This window comes from Oncorhynchus mykiss, chromosome 25 (genome assembly GCF_057628025.1).
Source record: "Oncorhynchus mykiss isolate SJ-2025 chromosome 25, ASM5762802v1, whole genome shotgun sequence".
In the NCBI taxonomy this organism is placed as follows: Eukaryota; Metazoa; Chordata; class Actinopteri; order Salmoniformes; family Salmonidae; genus Oncorhynchus; species Oncorhynchus mykiss.
In genome coordinates, this window is record NC_143046.1 from 37,022,499 (window position 1) to 37,042,312 (window position 19,814).

Consider the following 19,814-nt stretch of genomic DNA (forward strand, 5'->3'; position numbering starts at 1 on the left):
CAGCGTAACTCAAATCAGAGCAAATCGGACTTATTTTTCTTCCCCATATCTCCGTATTCCTACCGCAAACTCTGAACCATTTCACCTGGATCATCACAGCTAGCTAGCTGCTATCCAAGTGGCATTTCCTGGCTAACGTCTCTGTCCCGAAGCAAGAACCAATAAGCATGGAGCTAGCCTTGCTAGGCCCATCTCCCGGCTAGCCGAAGAGGTCCATCAGCCACTCCTTGGGCTACAATACCTATTTTGCCAATTGGCCTGGACCCCCCGACCCTTTAAGACTGGACTATTGATGTAATTTGCCTGATGGGTTTCATCAACTGGCTCCTCCATCGCGACGTCCCCTGAATGACCATCTGCTAGCCTGGTAGCCCCGGCCCGCTAGCTGTCTAGAGCATATCGGGCTGTTAGCTTAAGAGGACCATTGGAAAAATTATTTGGCCACTATTCTGCCAATTGGCCTAGACCCCGTTTACCACACGAGCCATGCTGGTCCACGACGACTGGTCTGCAGACGTAACAGCACGAGGGGGCTACAACAGACTTTCTTCCGTCGCGATGTCCCTCTAAGGCCCTTCAGCTAGCTTGCTAGCCACGGCCCGCTAGCTGCCTGACCTCACCTGGTTTAAATTGTGTTTTGAGAGACAATATCTCACTCATCGTCACTCAGTGCATAGGTTTACCTCCGCTGTATTCACATCCTACGAACCTATGAACCTATTCTAGCATGCCCAGAAACCTGCTCCCTTTACTCTCTGTTACGACCGTACTAGACGACCAGTTCTTATAGCCTTTAGCCGTACCCTTATTCTACTCCTCCTCTGTTCCTCTGGTGATGTAGAAGTTAATACAGGCCCTGCAGTGCCTAGCTCCACTCCCATTCCCCAGGCTTTCTCATTTGTTGACTTCTGTAACCGTAAAAGCCTTGGTTACATTATAAGCCTCCTCCCTAAGTTTGTTTTATTCACTGCCTTAGCACACTCTGCCAACCCGGATGTCCTAGCTGTGTCTGAATCCTGGCTTAGGAAGACCACCCAAAACCCTGAAATTTCCATCCAAAACTATAACATTGTCTGACAAGATAGAACTGCCAAAGGGGGCAGAGTTGCAATCTACTGCAGAGTTCTGTCTTGCTATCCAGGTCTGTGCCCAAACAATTTGAGCTCCTACTTTTAAAAATCCACCTATCCAGAAACAAGTCTCTTACCGTTGCCGCTTGCTATAGACCACCTTCTGCCCCCAGCTGTGCCCTGGACACCATATGTGAATTGATTGCCTCCCATCTTTCCTCAGAGCTCGTGCTGTTAGGTGACCTAAACTGGGACATGCTTAACAGCCCGGCCATCCTACAATCTAAGCTTGATGCCCTCAATCTCACACAAATGATCAATGAACCTGCCAGGTACAACCCCAAATCCGTAAACACGTGCACCCTCAAAGATATTATTCTAACCAACCTGCCCTCCAAATACACCTCTGCTGTCTTCAACAAGGATCTCAGCGATCACTGCCTCATTACGACCACCCCTCATCACTGTCAAACGCTCCCTAAAACACTTTAGCGAGCAGGCCTTTCTAATCGACCTGGTCTGGGTATCCTGGAAGGACATTGACCTCATTCCGTCAGTAGAGGATGCCCTTGACCAGCACAAAAACATCCTGTGGCATACTGCATTAGCATCGAATAGCCCCCGCGATATGCAACTTTTCAGGGAAGTTAGGTACCAATATACACAGGCAGTTAGGAAAGCAAAGGCTAGCTTTTTCAAACAGAAATTTGCATCCTCTAGCACAAACTCCAAAAAGTTATAGGACACGGTAAAGTCCATGGAGAATAAGAGCACCTCCTCCCAGCGGTTCCTAGGGATGACTCTTTTCTCTGTATACATCAATGATGTCGCTCTTGCTACTGGTAACTCTCTGATCCACCTCTACGCAGGCAACACCATTCTGTACTTCTGGCCCTTCTTTGGACACTGTGTTAATTAACCTCCAGACGAGCTTTAATGCCATACAACTCTCCTCACAGTGGCATCCAACTGTTCTTAAATGCAAGTAAAACTAAATGCATGCTCGTCAACCGATCGCTGCCCACACCTGCCCGCGTCACTACTCTGGACAGTTCTGACTTAGAATATGTGGACCACTACAAATACCTAGGTGCCTGGCTAGACTGTAAACTCTCCTTCCAGACTCACATTAAGCATCTCCAATCCAAAATTAGATCTAGAATCAACTTCCTATTTCGCAACAAAGCATCCTTCGCTCATACGGCCAACCACCCTCGTAAAATTGACTCTCCTACCAATCCTAATCTTAGGCGATGTAATTTACAAAATAGTCTCCAAAATAGTCTCCAACACTCAACATTCTGATGCAGTCTATCACAGTGCCATCCGTTTTGTCACCAAAGCCCCATAGACTACCCATCATTGCGACCTGTACGCTCTCGTTGGCTGGCCCTCGCTACATATTCATTGCCAAATCCACTGGCTCCAGATCATCTACAAGTCTTTGCTAGGTAAAGCCTTGCCTTATCTCAGCTCACTGGTCACCATAGCAGCACCCACCCGTAGCACGTGCTCCAGCAGGTATATTTCACTGGTCACCCCCAAAGCCAATTCCTCCTTTGGTCACCTTTCCTTCCAGTTTTCTGCTGCCAATGACTGGAATTAACTGCAAAATCTCTGAAGCAGGAGACTCATATCTCCCTCACTAGGTTTAAATCTCTAGGGTAGGGGTAGCATTTGGATTTTTGGGTGAAAAGCGTGCCCAAATTAAACTGCCTTCTACTCAGGCCCAGAAGATATGCATATAATTGGAATATTTGTATAGAAAACACTCCAAAGTTTCCAAAACTGTTAATATAGTGTCTGTGAGTATAACAGAACTGATTTGGCAGGCAAAAAACTGAGAAAAATCCATTCAGGAAGTAGGATTTTTTGGGGGGTTGTTGTTTTCTATTCAATGCCATTACAGTATCCATTGATTTAGGACTCAAATGGCAGTTCCTATGCCTTCAACTAGATGTCAACAGTCTTTAGAAATTGTTTCAGGCTTGTATTCTGAAAGATGAGGGAGTAAGACCAGTCGGAATGAGTGGACCCTGCCGTGTCACAGAGCTTTTTCATGCGCGCGACCAGAGAGAGTGTCATTCCTGTTTACCTTTTATATTGACAACGTTATTGTCCGGTTGAGATATTATTGATTATTTAGGCTAAAAACACCCTGAGGATTGAATATAAACATCATTTGACATGTTTCTATAAACTTTGACTGGTTTGAGCCTGTGGATTACGTAAGAAAATGCACAAACAAAACAGAGGTTTTTGGATATAAAGAGAGACTATCGAACAAAAGGAACATTTATTGAATAAATGAATGTCTTCTGAGTGCAACCATATGAAGATCATCAAAGGTAAGGGATTAATTTTATCTCTATTTCTGACTTGTGTAACTCTTCAACTTGGCTGGTTACTGTTTGTAATGATTTGTCCACTGGGCGATGTTCTCAAATAATCGTAAGGTATGCTTTCGCCGTACATAGCCAACCTGTAATTAGCCCATCCAACTACCTCATCCCCATACTGTTATCTATTTTATATATTTTGCTCCTTTGCACCCCAGTATCTCTACTTGTACACTCATCTTCTGCACGTCTATCACTCCAGTGTTTAATTGCTATATTGTAATTATTTCGCCACTATGGCCTATTTATTGCCTTTCCTCCGTTATTCTACCTCATTTGCACACACATAGACTTTTTCTATTGTATTGTTGACTGTATGTTTGTTTATTCCATGTGTAACTCTGGGTTGTTGTTTGCTTTGCTTTATCTTGGCCAGGTTGTAGTTGTAAATGAGAACTTGTTCTCAACTAGCCTACCTGGTTAAATAAAGGTGAAATAAAAAATGAAAAAATATATAACAATTGCCAAGTGTAGGCTGGCTGCGAAATTGTGATCCTAACAGGGACGGCATGTCGATATTTGTCTATTGTTCAAGAATATGTCTAGCCACAATGTTACATTGTGCTACATTGTGAGTGTTACAAAGCAACAGCTTGATGTCTCTCGATGTACTTTACAAGAAAAACTTGTTTTTGCTTTGTGCGGTGGGGTTGGTGGCTGGGTACGCACTGGCTATTATCAAAGCCATATTTACTCACAAATAAACCTTGATGAAGGCCAAGTTCACCATACAACAGATAGCCCAAACAACCAGGGTAGCATAGGCTATTAACTGAAATTGACAAACAATTTTCACCACATGTAAATACCAATGTAGCCAAGATACACAGGCAATAACCTCCGATGGCAGCATATTTTATAGCAATCAGCCGACGAAATGACACACTGTGCAACTCAGTTCAACTATAGTAGACGATGTAGTATCCACAGCTACAATTGATAGGTGTCACTAAAAGACCAGTTTACAGCATTGACACATTTCATCCAAATAATTTGCAATGCAAACTCCATAGCCTATAACAATGGATTTAAAGTTCATCCAATGCTCATGGCTATTCCGTGCCACTAGTGTGAAGTGAAGTAACTGGCTAGCTAATCGGATGTGTGACTTTCAGATCACAGACATCAGAAATGTAACACAACGTATAGGATATATAGCTATAGTTATAGATTTTTAGTACTATAGCAAAGCGACATTTCATATGAAGCAAAGCAAAGCATAGCACAGCCAACTAGCTAACAAGCTAGCAACACTAGCTAGCTAGCTGTTAATGTGGCTTGAAAACAATCAAAATAAGTAATACACACTGCATTTACAACCACATAACAAACGCGACATATCACTTTATATCTAGCAAGACATATTATCTATGTCTTAACTTTTCAGCAGGTCAGTATTGAATCCCTTAGGAACTCTCTTCACTTTGTGAACGCAAACACAAGGCTCACTCTCAACACTGCCACTTTTTAGATTTTGAGGATAAAAACCGCCATAATCATTGAGAAAAAACATTCAATAACAAAAAATAATGTCCATTTTTTTATGTAATTATATTTTATCAGGCATTTCATAACAGCATTTTAAAAAACGAAATTATCACGGGGTAAGCACTGCCTACACTGACTGGATGTCACCGCTGTTAGCAATGCGTAGTGCTGCTGGTCCCTATTGAGTGGTTGACTAAAGCTGTGGATGTTTGAGCCCAATGGCAACCCAAACATTTGGTTTTGTCTAAAGTTGAGGGATGGGGAATGTAACCCCTGTACTACATGTACTAATTAAACATGTATATGTTATACTGTTAAACAATCAATACATTTAGAAAGAAACATCCCAGATTGTGCCTTTAAACAGTATCTAATAATCCATTCAAACAAAAATGCACAGAGGGTCAGTTACAAATTCCATTATATCAACCAAAATGTGGCAGTATCACCAGCCATTTCCTCTGATCTGTGCTGAATCTCAAAACATACAATTTGTCTCAAGGCCATTAGACATTGTTTTTCTAGATTTTTCTGCACCTTTCTCCTGAATATCTTTGACTGACTTTACTGATATAAACAAGCCCTCTGGACTTCTCCTCCCCACTGAGTTGAACATACCATTATGAGAGACAAACCGCAATATTGGCTCACATACCCACTCCTAAGTGTTGCATTTCATTAGATGACTTAAAACTCTCATCTTCCTTTGACAATAAGCAATATAACCAGCGGTCTAACATAAATGTAAGGCGAGCATGAGCAGCTTGATGACAATGTTCTGTATTCTGACAGTACCCTTTCAGTCGTTATCAAATCCATTGAATGAAACGAGAGAGAAGAGAAAGGAATGCAATCTTGTGGTACAATCTTTTCCACCGCATTTGACAATGATAGATGTCTCTTTTCCTCAAAGGGAAACCACGTCAATGCTGCCAATACCTGTTGATGACACGATACACGACTTGAGAATTTCTGGGCCACAGCAATGTGCCAGAGCAATATTCTGGGCCACAACAATGATACATAGCTCCTAAATAAGTAAACGGTCAGTCATAAAGTGAACAAACACTTATCCGGTGTATGTGACAGTAATAATAATACTTTTAAAAAAGTATTAGCAAACATTTTCAGTATATTTTCGTACAGGACAGGGAATACTGTAGGTCATGAGGGAAAGCAAATTATGTCTCACGTCTAGTAAGACTGAAGATACATTTTCTTTGCTCGGTTCACAATCTCCACAACATATCCCGCCCAACCCATAGGGCAATGTTATGGATTGTTAGGCCAGTTCAGTGGCTTCACACCATGAATGGACATACAGGCCCATCAGTCATACTATTGCAATCATGGTTAAACAAGTGACTGTGGTGGGTGGGAAAGTTAAACTGTGACCTGGACACATTCCAATTATAGGCTACTTCACAAGTTATTTCTAAAGATATTTGAAAATGGCAGAAATATATCGGAACATTATTCAATGCAAGCTCCTACATTCTAATCAGCACAACTAAAGATTGTTTATTATCTGTCCACTGTTATTTTTATAGGAGAATAAACCTTAATCAGCACTCCCAACAACTAATAATGACCTTGCTCCGGTCTGTTCCTCTCCATCTCTTAAAGGTAATGACCCTGATAACCTGTGTGTGTGTCCACTCCTCAATGTGCCGCCATCACTCTCAAGACATTTCCACTCCCAATTGAGCACATATCATGTAGGCATTACATATTACCTGTAAATGGCCCAAAAAACTAATTGCAAAATAAAAAAATGTAAATAAAAGTTAATGAAAATTTAAGAAAGAGAGCAGGTGTGGAAGAGCTCTTCCCCGACTGGTTAGTAATGTCAATGATATGGTTTGCTTCCAATCAGTGACTGTTAAATACCGCTCACTTGAATTCCCAGAGCCAAAATTCACGAAGCGTGCCAAAGTAGGATTGCTGATATAGGACCTGATTTAAGATCAGTTGTGCCTTTTTAAATCTTAATGAGTAAGACGGGGGAACTGATCCTAGATCAGCACTGCTACTTTGAGAGGCCCGAAATTGAAGTAGTAAGTCGAGTAATTCCCTAAGGTCGCTGTTGCACATAGCCTAGCCAACTGATCTCTATCCCCCTAACTCCCTTATCCGCCTGCAGTCCTTTTCCAGCTGCATCTCCGCTAAGATATTCCATGAAATATTTATTTACCCTGCATTTTCCTCAGACAAATCCGGGCTATCCTTTACAGTCACACCTGCTGATCCAAGCCCTTTTTTTCGTGCGAGGGTTTTGGGCCTCAGTTGGCTGCGCCTCCGTGCATAATATCCAACGGGTTAGAGGCGCATCACTGCACATTAAAGGCTGAAGTGGAGTGAACATAAACGTGCTCTACTGCCATGTCCAAAAGTGGTGCCACGTAGATTATTACTGTAGCTCCTTCCCTCATCCACCTGGTACTCTACCCTGCCTGCAGTGTAGGGACTGCTGCCCTATGTACATAGATAGCGTCATTGAACACTAGTCACTTGAATAGTGTTTACTTACTGTTTCACCCACTTTATAGTGGGAATACCTACTGTATTCTAGTCATTGCTAATCCTATATAATTTATATATTCATTTTTTACAATTTATTTATTCGGTATTACGGTTGGAGCTAGAAACACTAACATCTGCAATAACGTCTGCACATCTGTGTACGCGACCAATGCACTTTTATTTGATTTTGATCCTCCCCACATCCTCTACCTCTATCTGAGATATGGAGGATAACAATATATACAGTACCAGTCAAACATTTGACACACCTACTCATTCCAAGGTTCTAATTTATTTGTACCATTTTCTACATTGCAGAATAATAGTGAAGACATCAAAACTATGAAATAACACATATGGAATCATGTGGTAACCCAAAAAGTGTTAAACAAATCAAAATATATTTTTTTATGGGAGATTCTTTAAAGTAGCCACCCTTTGCCTTGATGACAGCTTTGCACACTCTTGGCATTCTCTCATTACTTTACGACACTATCTGTGTACATAGGGCATCAGTCTCTGCTGAGCAGGCAGGGTAGAGTACAGGATGGATGAGGGGAAGATCTACCAAGTCCATATCATGGCAAGAACAGCTCAAATAAGCAAAAAGAAATAACAGTCCATCATTACTTTACGACATGAAGGTCAGTCAAGAACTTTAAAAGTTTCTTCAAGTGGAGTCGCAAAATCCGTCAAGCGCTATGAGGAAATTGACTCTCACGAGGAGCGCGACACGAAAGGAAGACCCAGAGTTACCTCTGCTGCAGAAGATGAGTTCATTAGAGTTAACTGCAACTCAGATTGCAGCCCAAATAAATGTTTCACAGAGTTCAACTAACAGACACACCTCAGCATCAACTGTTCAGAGAAGACTGCGTGAATCAGGCCTTCATGGTGGAATTGCTGCAAAGAAGGAAAGAAATTCCACAAGTTAACTTTTTAACACAAAGGTTCTGATAGCCGCTCAAAGTTTGCCAGTCAAGACATTTCATCCCCCTCCTTTAATTCCTAATTAGAATCGTGGCATTTCCTGTACCAACATCTAAAAAAAAAACAAGCAAAAGGAATGGACATCTAAACCACAGGGAATGTCACATGGTTTTTCTGAGCTCTGTTGTAACCAACCGGGTTAAAACAACTCATAGTTAATGAGAAGAGACACCTAAGAAACATTTAATGTGATAAAACACCTTTTACCTCTCCTCTCCTCACAGCTGAAAACGAGACAACTCTCGTCACCATCCAACAATCCCCTTCAGGAGTATCAATGTTACCCTTTTGTTCCAAAGCTCCGGGGGGCCAGATTTGACAACCTGAACACCACATCCATAAGTAAACGCCCTTCAACTACATTAATTCCAGTCGACCATTAATTGCAGGCTCGCTGTATCAAGCCTGACATTTAAGTTTCCCTCCAGAGTGCATCTTTGGGACAGAGTCTGAATGAGACGCATCTGGTTTAATTAAGGCAAAACAGAGATGACGGGGCGACTGCATGTTAATGTGATCTAGGGGAAGGTTGTCATTGCTGCTTCCCATCACTTCCATATACAGTACATCTATTCAGTCACTACCTCCTGTTTCTCACTGTCTCTTCTTGCAATGGACCTGTCAACAGCAGGAAGGAAGGCTATAGTCCCTAATTCTGATCACGACTAGCAATTTCCCTAATCATTGTGGATAATAGTTTTTTCCTTATAGAGCCATTGTGGAAGGAGAATATCAAAAATTCCAGGGTAGAGAATTGGAGGCATTTAGCTGACTTGGTACTGGATATTTGGTTATTCAATTTGTGGATAAGTTCCCTCATTAAAGCATGTTTTGTTGAATTTTTAGAGGCTTTCTAAAGGTGATGGTGAGGCAAGAACCTTAACTCTATCCTTATTTTTAGCAAGACTCCCTGTACAGTATGCAAATTGCCTTGCTTACACTTAAATACTTACAATATACACATTCCACGGTTGTGTTAATTGGCGAGATGCAGAAGTGTGATTTGTTTAAAGCAGAGGTCATGCCCCTCTTTGAAGGGAACTTCTATGAGTAAAACACACAAGTCGGTCAAGTCAAAGCAATCAACACAAATTGAATTTCACACACTGAGTTATTCATTGCTGTTTTCCACAGATCCTACCTCTCTTCATCATCCAATGATCTAAATAACATCAAATTACTTCAACTCACATTTACATCTCATAGCCATTAAAAGATGAACAATGGATGCTTACTTACAGTGACAATAATATAAATCAAATAAAACATTTCTTAGCATAATTCGTAAAGGGAGGGCTAGAATCCTGATGTTTGGGAGAAGACTGACTGTTGAGAACAATCACATTGAATCATTATACTTGGGGAGACGTGAGTATATTGCAAAGAATGATGAGGCATATAGATGTATCATCTACATTAATAGTCAATAGGAATGCCAATCATCGGATGTGACTTATTTTGCCTTGAATATATAATCTCAAAGCAAGCCCAGCAGGCAAAACTGGTTGCAATGATGCCACAAGGACGTCATTACCACCACTGGGTATGAAAATCTACCTATCAATAACTTGATTTTCAATGTGTGTCATACCCATTGATTAAAGACGTCCTTATAGCATCATTGCAACCAGTTTGCCCACTGGGTTTGCCTTGAGATTTCAGAGTGTACTCCATGTCATTGTATTGAGGATACGTCTTGTAGTGGGCACACACAAAGGAGAAACATACCGATTGTTTGAGAGTCTATTCAACTATAATATCTGAATAGTTCAGAAACTATCATTACCGTACTCGTAGACTTGAAAATAGAAATATGGCGCATTTTTAGGGACAAACAGCCTGTATTTCGCTCTATTCATACTGTATCCCCATGCTCCATCTTCCTAGAAACCTTCATTGAATTAAATGTGCCTTTAGTGCCCAGAGGAAGCAGGCACTGCCAAATAGCTTGGGCTAGAAAAATAAAAGAAAACGGAAACATCTATTTCCATGCCCATAATACATCATCATAACCCCAGCCGCAATGAATTCCTTGCTTCTTTATTTCTGTCCACTATCAGCCGCCAGCAGGCCTGCCTCCACTGCCTCCACAGCCTCGACTCTATGGACACTCCTTGAAAGACAGAATGCAGTAGCTAAGGCTCCCTCGGTTGTTTGAGACTGTCTTCAACACCTGGAAGTGTGGTGCTGAATTAGAAAGGATGTTCAACAGTTGCTGAAAAACTACTTTTTTCATGTGTTTCTCTGTCTTGTGTAATGAAAAATAGGTTAGTGGGAAATTATTGTGTAATTACTTACACACTGGTGGCTGCATACTATAATGTGCACATTTAAGTTGCACATTATCGGGCACACAATGGATCATAGTAAATCTACTGCATGTAGTCAAATCCACTTCACAGCTGGGAATCAGCCACAATAGCCAACACACTATCACATATTATTGTGAAATCGGCACAAATGAATTGCTTTTTTTTTAAATGTTCATCACACGATTATCAAAGTCAATATTTTCGTGTCCACCACATGATTTTCTTCTTCATAACGTATTTGTGTCCATTAAACAATTTTCTTCATAACGAATTCCCCCAAAAAATTGAACTGTATTTTAAGACAATTAAGTACTCTATGTTAGCTAGGCGGCTAACGTTAAGTACATGGCTAGGGGTTAAGTAACCTACTGCCTTTTTCTATGATTGAAATGCACTGGAAAACATAAGTCATTTGAGTCTATTTTACAATTTGTGATAGTGGGTTGCAAAAGCATCACCATTGAATTCCAACACTAAGGGGAAACTCTAACATACCCAAATATTTCTCAATGTTGTGATGGGGAAGTATTGCATGCCTTGTTATATGGCATTGTATTATTAGAGGCAGGCTGTGAAATCCCTCCTGATATATTGATGTATCCTCCTTCGTTCTAATTATCAGCTCTGTCACATTCTACCTGCATCGCCGGGATGGAGTGTGACAGGTGAGGAAGTTGCCCTGGTACTCAGGGATGTTTTGAAATGCAGCCTATTACACAGCCATCTAGCTGAGAAGATGGGCTGGGTGGTTGGGAGGAAGGAAGGGGAGCAGGCAAGTGGGGGAGAAAGGGTAAGGTCATACCAATCTAATTTGTGCTGCAGTCATGCTGGTTCCTGTGGGCCACCCCCTCAACGCCCACCACTCCTCCAGATCAATACATGGTATGAGCCCTAGCCAAGTCGAGTCACTAGAATGTCAGTCAAAACCTGTTATCTGCCCTAGTGGATGTGTGAGTTGGCTAGGGTCTTAAAATCACATTCTGTAATAGTGGGCCACCAATAATAACGTAAACAATGGGGCAAGTGCATGAGATTTGTGACAGATTGAATATTCACAGAGAGGAGGTAATGAGGGCATTAGTACTTCAAGCTTTTATTCGATCATGTGATATGTGGAAACCGTTTTTATCCTCAATGGCCCGACGAGAAAAGTAGTAACCTTGATATGTGCTATGGAAAATATTGATTTAATACTTAGGCCTGCCCATTGCTAGAGGGAACAATGCATACAGTGGGGCAAAAAAGTATTTAGTCAGCCACCAATTGTGCAAGTTCTCCCACTTAAAAATATGAGAGAGGCCTGTAATTTTCATCATAGGTACACTTCAACTATGACAGACAAAATGAGAAGAAAAAAAATCCAGAAAATCACATTGTAGGATTTTTTATGAATTTATTTACAAATTATGGTGGAAAATAAGTATTTGGTCAATAACAAAAGTTCATCTCAATACTTTGTTATATACCCTTTGTTGGCAATGACAGAGGTCAAACGTTTTCTGTAAATCTTCACAAGGTTTTCACACACTGTTGCTGGTATTTTGGCCCATTCCTCCATGCAGATCTCCTCTGGAGCAGTGATGTTTTGGGGCTGTTGCTGGGCAACACAGACTTTCAACTCCCTCCAAAGATTTTCTATGGGGTTGAGATCTGGAGACTGGCTAGGCCACTCCAGGACCTTGAAATGCTTCTTACGAAGCCACTCCTTCGTTGCCCGGGCGGTGTGTTTGGGATCATTGTCATGCTGAAAGACCCAGCCACGTTTCATCTTCAATGCCCTTGCTGATGGAAGGAGGTTTTCACTCAAAATCTGACGATACATGGCCTCATTCATTCTTTCCTTTACACGGATCAGTCGTCCTGGTCCCTTTGCAGAAAAATAGCCCCAAAGCATGATGTTTCCACCCCCATGCTTCACAGTAGGTATGGTGTTCTTTGTCCTCCAAACACGACGAGTTGAGTTTTTACCAAAAAGTTATATTTTGGTTTCATCTGACCACATGACATTCTCCCAATCATCTTCTGGATCATCCAAATGCTCTCTAGCAAATTTCAGATGGGCCTGGACATGTACTGGCTTAAGCAGAGGGACACGTCTGGCACTGCAGGATTTGAGTCCCTGGCGGCGTAGTGTGTTACTGATGGTAGGCTTTGTTACTTTGGTCCCAGCTCTCTGCAGGTCATTCACTAGGTCTGGAATTTTTGCTCACCGTTCTTGTGATTATTTTGATCACACGGGGTGAGATCTTGCGTGAAGCGCCAGATCGAGGGAGATTATCAGTGGTCTTGTATGTCTTCCATTTCCTAATAATTGCTCCCACAGTTGATTTTTTCAAACTAAGCTGCTTACCTATTGCAGATTCAGTCTTCCCAGCCTGGTGCAGGTCTACAATTTTGTTTCTGGTGTCCTTTGACAGCTCTTTGGTCTTTGCCATAGTGGAGTTTGGAGTGTGACTGTTTGAGGTTGTGGACAGGTGTCTTTTATACTGATAACAAGTTGAAACAGGTGCCATTAATACAGGTAACAAGGGGAGGACAGAGGAGCCCCTTAAAGAAGAAGTTACAGGTCTGTGAGAGCCAGAAATCTTGCTTGTTTGTAGGTGACCAAATACTTATTTTCCACCATAATTTGCATATAAATTCATTAAAAATCCTACAATGTGATTTTCTGGATTTTATTTCTCATTTTGTCTGTCATAGTTGAAGTGTACCTATGATGAAAATTACAGGCCTCGCTCATATTTTTAAGTGGGAGAACTTGCACAATTGGTGCTGACTAAATACTTTTTTTGCCCCACTGTATATACAGTAGGTAAACTAATAATTCCTTGATTTATGCTCAAACAGAGCTTATCAACCAGAACACTCAAAATCACCTTGAACATGTGTGGTATTTTAGGAATTCATTGATAATGGGATAGCAGATAGTGAGAAAGCACTTTTATCATTTGAAATGTTCTACTGCAATTCCTCTTCCTCCTACTAATACTTATTTTGCATTTCCACTTCTAATACACCTAATTATATTGATCCGCATCAAAGAATACTTTACTTTTCTTTGTGGTATTAAAAGAACTAGGTAATACAAATCTAGCTGCAAAGATATGCTCTGAGTGTACAACAAAACACCTTCCTAATATTGAGTTACATCCTCCCTTTGCCCTCAGAAAAGCCTCAATTCGTTGGGACATGGACTCTAAAGGGGTAGACGAAGGGACAGGTTAAAGAATGATTTTTAAGCATTCCACAGGGATGCTGGCCCATGTTGACTCCAATTCCTCCCACAGTTGTGTCAAGTTGGCTGGAAGTCCTTTAAATATTTTGTCTTGCCCATTCACCCTCTAAATGGCACACATACACAATCCATTGCCCTCAATTGCCCCAAGGCTTAAACATCCTTCTTTATCCTTTCTCCTCCTCTTCGTCTACACTGAATGAAGTGGATTTAACAAGTGACATCAATAAGGGATCATAGCATTCACCTAGATTCCCTTGGTCAGTCTGTCATGGAAATATCTGTTGTTGTTAATGTATTGTACACTCAGTGTATATTTTCTTGTTGTGATACTGCACAACCCAACAGCACTGTTGGAGAACTGAGCCAAAAAACATCAATATGCACAATTTCAATACTATGTACCCACTTGCCTGTTGAAAACACGCAGGTGGCAAAAATTCCATCAATGATTAAGCAAATGAACACATATTGATTCTCATATTTTTTTTTTAACCAGGCAAGTCAGTTAAGAATAAATTCTTATTTACAATGATGATGTAGGAACATTGGGTGTTTTGTTCGGAAGCAGAACGACAGGTTTTTACCGTGTCAGATCGGCGATTCGATCTAGCAACCTTTCGGTTACTGGCCCAAAGCTCTAACCATTAGGCTACCTGCTACCTGCCGCCATATGGAATGAAGTTTCTTTTTTTTGAGCCAATGGTGCACACTGATGGGTTCCTAGGTTTGTTGAGGAGAATTCTCATTGATGCAGTCATCTGAAACTATAGCACAGCGTCCGATGGCTGAACAGTGCCCACCAGACAGCAGGGTAGCATCCCAAATGGCACCCTATTCCCTATAAAGTGCCCTACTTGTGACCAGAGCCCTATAGGCCTTCATGAAAAGTAGTGCACTGTGTAGGGAATAGGATGCCATTTGGGACACAGTCCCTGTTATACTGATCAGAGAAATCTGGAGAGTTTGAGGCAATTTAGTTTAATACATTGTTTACAATTAATCTTCAACTGGATGTTTTGCGTGGAGCTTAAATAGGCACATCAAAGTTTGCGTCAATAAAATCTGTGAAGAGACACAGCGTCTCAATTGAGTTTCAAAAGAGTACGCCACGCCCTGCTGAGTCTTCCTGTGAGAACAGAGAGATTAACATTTTATAGTGATACTGTGGAAGGACGCGATCTGTCACCTCTGCTTGCTTTTCAATCAAGACCCAGCATCTCTATATTCCTTCATATTGAGCGGCTGGGAGAATGTCTGTCTGAGTTTTGACTTGTTATATAAAAACTTGTGTCAATTTGAGTGTTATGGATTAACAGAGTTGGGTATCCTCCTCCCCAAACATGTTAGGCTGAACATACATGCAGCGGTGGAACATGGCTCGGATGAGAGTGATGACTTGAGTGGCATTGATTTATGCAAGATCAGCAATAGGGGCTTGCATGCATTGTTAAAAACTAGATAATAGCATGAACACATAACACAATTCCCACCAGACATCATCTCAGCCAAAGGTGATAAAATATCCAGTGAGACATCCCAAAATTAACTTTGTGCTGAAAGTATATAGTTCATCAATAACCTTCAACAGCATTTTTTATTTGAATATTCATAATTCACACAAAAAACGTGATTCCTCACTTTACTATTAATAGCTCAGAAATGGTTTGATGAGGGCCCAATGCATGCTGGGGAATGTGAATCACAGTGTACATAAACCAATCGTTTTGCCACCTAGATTTGGAGGGCCCGTCCCTTAAGGTACAGTGCTGTGGAGTTGTGGGCAAAGAGCTTGATAAATATTGAAAAGTAAAATACAAAACTAACCAAGGATTAAAAAAACCTTAGGGAAGGCTAAATGTAGTAATCTTTGGGAACAAACACAAATACTGTATCTTCCATATTCAAGGTGACATTTGAAGCTCATGATATTTATAGAACATTCACCCTCAACTGTAATCGACAGATGACCTCTATTGACGACTCCATACTGTTTGAACTATAACCTCAATTCCTTCAATCTGTTTTGAATGGCATTATAATTACATTTTATATCACAAGAAGCAGTTAGTGGACTACTGTTATGCCTCAGATAAGTGTCAGATCCACCTCAGTTTGTTCTTTTAATCCAGTTGGTGTACATGTCCTTTAATAAGAGCAAATATAGTTTAATTCCAAAACGCCATACAATGCCTTGAAGAAAGACTTTCTGATTTTCTCTATTTTTGCACGTTTTATGCTGAATGTTAGCAGATCTTCAACCAAAACCTAATAGTAGATAAAAGAAAACTGAGTGAACAAATAACAAAAAAAGTATACCTATTTTATTTATTTAATTGACAAAGTTCTGCAACACCCAATTCCCCTGGGTGAAAAAGTAATTGGCCCCTTACACTCTGGGTTTTCAAGCATGAACTGCTCTTTTCAAGTCCTACGTTACCACAACATCTTAATTGGGATTAGGTCGGGACATTGACTAGGCCATTAAAAAACTTTAAATGTGTTGCGTTTTTATGTGTCTGTTTTAGTTTGTTCAGGGTGTGAGTTGGGGTGGGCATTCTATGTTTTTTGTTCTATGTTTTGTATTTCTGCTTTTGGCCTGGTATGGTTCCCAATCAGAGGCAGCTGTCAATCGTTGTCTCTGATTGAGAACCATACTTAGCTAGCCTGTGTTCCCACTATGATTTGTAGATAGTTGTTTTCTGTTTTGTACCTGACAGAACTTTTTCATTTATTTCATTCACTTTGTTATTTTGTTTTGTGTGTTTAGTCTAATAAATTAACATGGACACTTACCACGCTGCACATTGGTCCGATCCTTCCTACTCCTCCTCAAACGAAGAAGACATTCGTTACAGTCTTAGGCATTTTCATGTAGACTTTGGAGTGACTACCTCATCTCTGTACCTCACACACACAATTATCTTTAAGATCCATCAGTCGAGGACTGAATGTCAAACACAGATTTAACCACAAAGACCTTTGACATTGACCTTTGAGCATGGTGAAGTTATTAATTACACTTTAGCTGGTGTATCAATACACCCATTAACCACAAAGATACAGGTGTCTGTCCTAACTTAGTTGCCAGAAAGAAAGATAACAACTCAGGTATTTCACTGTGAGGCCAATGGTGACTTTAACACAGTTTAATAACTATGATCGGAAAAAACTGAGGATGCTATACTAACATAATTGACAGTGAAAAGAAGGAAGCCTGTACAGAATACAAATATTCCAAAACATGCATCCTGCTTGCAACAAGGCACTTAAATAATACTGCAAAAAATGTGGCAAAGCAATTCACTTTTTATCGTGAATACGTAGTGTTATGTTTGTGGCAAATCCAGTACAACACATCATCCAGTACAACACTCTCCATATTTCCAAGCATAGTGTTGGCTGCATCATGTTATGGGTATGCTTACAATCTTTAAGGACTGGGGAGTTTTACAGTCTACAAAAATTAAACGGAATGGAGCCAAGCACAGACAAAATCCTAGAGGAAAACAAGTCTGCTTTCCACCAGACACTGGGAGACAAATTCACCTTTCAGCAAGACAATAACCTAAAACCCATGGCCAAATCTAAACTGGAATTTCTTACCAAGAAGACTGTGAATGTTCCTGGTTGAGTTACAGTTTTGACTTTAAAAAATGTACCAATTTGACAGAGCTTGATGAATTTTGTAAATAATTATGGGCAAATACTGTACAATCCAGGTGTGCAAAGCTCTTACAGACTTATTCAGAAAGACTCAAAGCTGTAATCGCTGCCAAAGGTGATTTCAACATGTATTGACTCAGGAGTGTGAATGCTTATGTAATTGAAATATTTCTGTATTTAATTTTCAATAAATGTGCAAATATTTCTAAAAAACATGTTTTCACATTATGGGGTATTGTGCGTAGATGGGTGAGAAAAATGATCTACTGAATACAGGCTGTAACACCACGGAATGTGGAATAAGTCAGGGTATGAGTAATTCTGAACGTACTGCATTTGTTTGAAATCTAGTTGGTTTTATTTCAGGGAGACAAACAAATCACATTTTGTTGCAAAACAAGATATATCCATCCGCCTCTGCAAGGTTTTATACAGTCAAATGTGACAAATAATTACATGTAATAATGACAACCGTACAAATGGTAGATTTGTGACATCAACATAAAAAAATGTATATATTTTAAACAAAAATATAAACGCAACATTTTCCATACGCACAAAAAATGTATTTCTCCATTTCACAGTGTGTCTTGTGCTGGGTACAATAAAAGGCAATTATAAAGATAATTTAATTGCAATTTCTCTACCATAAACCGCCTCCAACATTGTTCTAGAGAATTTAGCAGTACGTCCAACCGGCCTCACAATGGCAGACTACATGTAACCATGCCAGCCCAGGACCTTCACCTGTGGTATCGTCTGAGACCAACCACCTGGACAGTTTACGAAACTGAGGAGCATTTCTGTCTGTTAAAAAGCCCTTTTGGGGGGAAAAAATCATTCTGATTGGATGGGCTGGCTCCCAAGTGGGTGGGCCTATCCCCAGTCATGTGAAATCTATAGATTAGCGCCTAATGAATGCAAAACACTATAGCATAAGGCTAAACTCAACAACAACTGAAACATCCTCTCACTGTCAACTGCATTTATTTTCAGCAAACTTAACATGTGTAAATATTTGTGTGAACAGATTCAACAACTGAGACATAAACTGAATAGGTTCCACAGACATGTGACTAACAGAAATGGAATAATGTGTCCCTGAACATAGGGGGGTCAAAATTAAAAGTAGCAGTCTGTATCTGGTGTGACCACCAGCTCCATTAAGTACTGCAGTGTATCTCCTCCTCATGGACTACACAATATTTCCCAGTTCTTGCTGTGAGATGTTACCCCACTCTTACACCAAGGCACCTGCAAGTTCCCAGACATTTCTGGGGGGAATGGCCCTAGCCGTCACCCTCCGATTCAACAGGTCCCAGACTTGCTCAATGGGATTGAGATCCGGGCTCTGCAGAACACTGACATTCCTTTCTTGCTGGAAATCCCTCACAAAACGAGCAGTATGGCTGGTGGCATTGTCATTGTCATCAGGTATGATATTCGGATGTACCCATCCTGTGCAGGTGTTGTTACACATGGTCTGCCACAGCGAGGACGGTCAGCTGTCCATCCTGTCTCCCTGTGGAGCTGTCTTAGTTCTCACAGGTCGGACATTGCAATTTATTGGCCACATCTGCAGTCCTCATGCCTCTTTGCAGCTTGCCTAAGGCACGTTCACGCAGATGAGCAGGGACCCTGGGCATTTTCTTTTGGTGTTTTTCAGAGTCAGTAGAAAGGCCTCTTTAGTTTCCTAAATTTTCATAACTGTGACCTTAATTGCCTACCGTCTGTAAGCTGTTAGTGTCTTAACGACTGTTCCACAGGTGCGTGTTCGTTAATTATTTATGGTTCATTGAACAAGCATGGGAAATAGTGTTAAAACCCTTTACAATGAAGATCTGTTTCATGAATTATCTTTGAAAGACAGGGTCATGAAAAAGGAACGTTTCTTTTCTTGCCGAGTTTAGATACGTATATGTTAAATATACAGGTTACAAACATTCGATCACATTTAAGCAGTGAAAAAATAGTGTTATGCAAATGTAAAGAATTGGTGTTTATCGCATTTCCAAAACCATAATTGTGTGTTTCAGCAGTCAAAGAGGATATATAAGAGAAACAGCAATCTCTAATCATCCCTCGGTGAGTTGTATCATGGGAATATGTGGAACACGCAGTATATAGCCAA

General features: G+C 40.7%; 1 protein-coding gene and 1 long non-coding RNA gene across 2 annotated transcripts in view; one reads left to right on the plus strand and one right to left on the minus strand.

Annotated features, from left to right (window-relative positions):
• Positions 1 to 19,814, minus strand: part of LOC110505113 (leucine-rich repeat and immunoglobulin-like domain-containing nogo receptor-interacting protein 2) — a 406,461-nt gene that overhangs the window by 163,132 nt on the left and 223,515 nt on the right. The gene's annotated exons all lie outside the window — the stretch shown is intronic.
• The window catches only part of LOC149971808 (uncharacterized), a 467,486-nt gene that overhangs the window by 134,497 nt on the left and 313,175 nt on the right, over positions 1 to 19,814 (plus strand). The window lies entirely within an intron of this gene.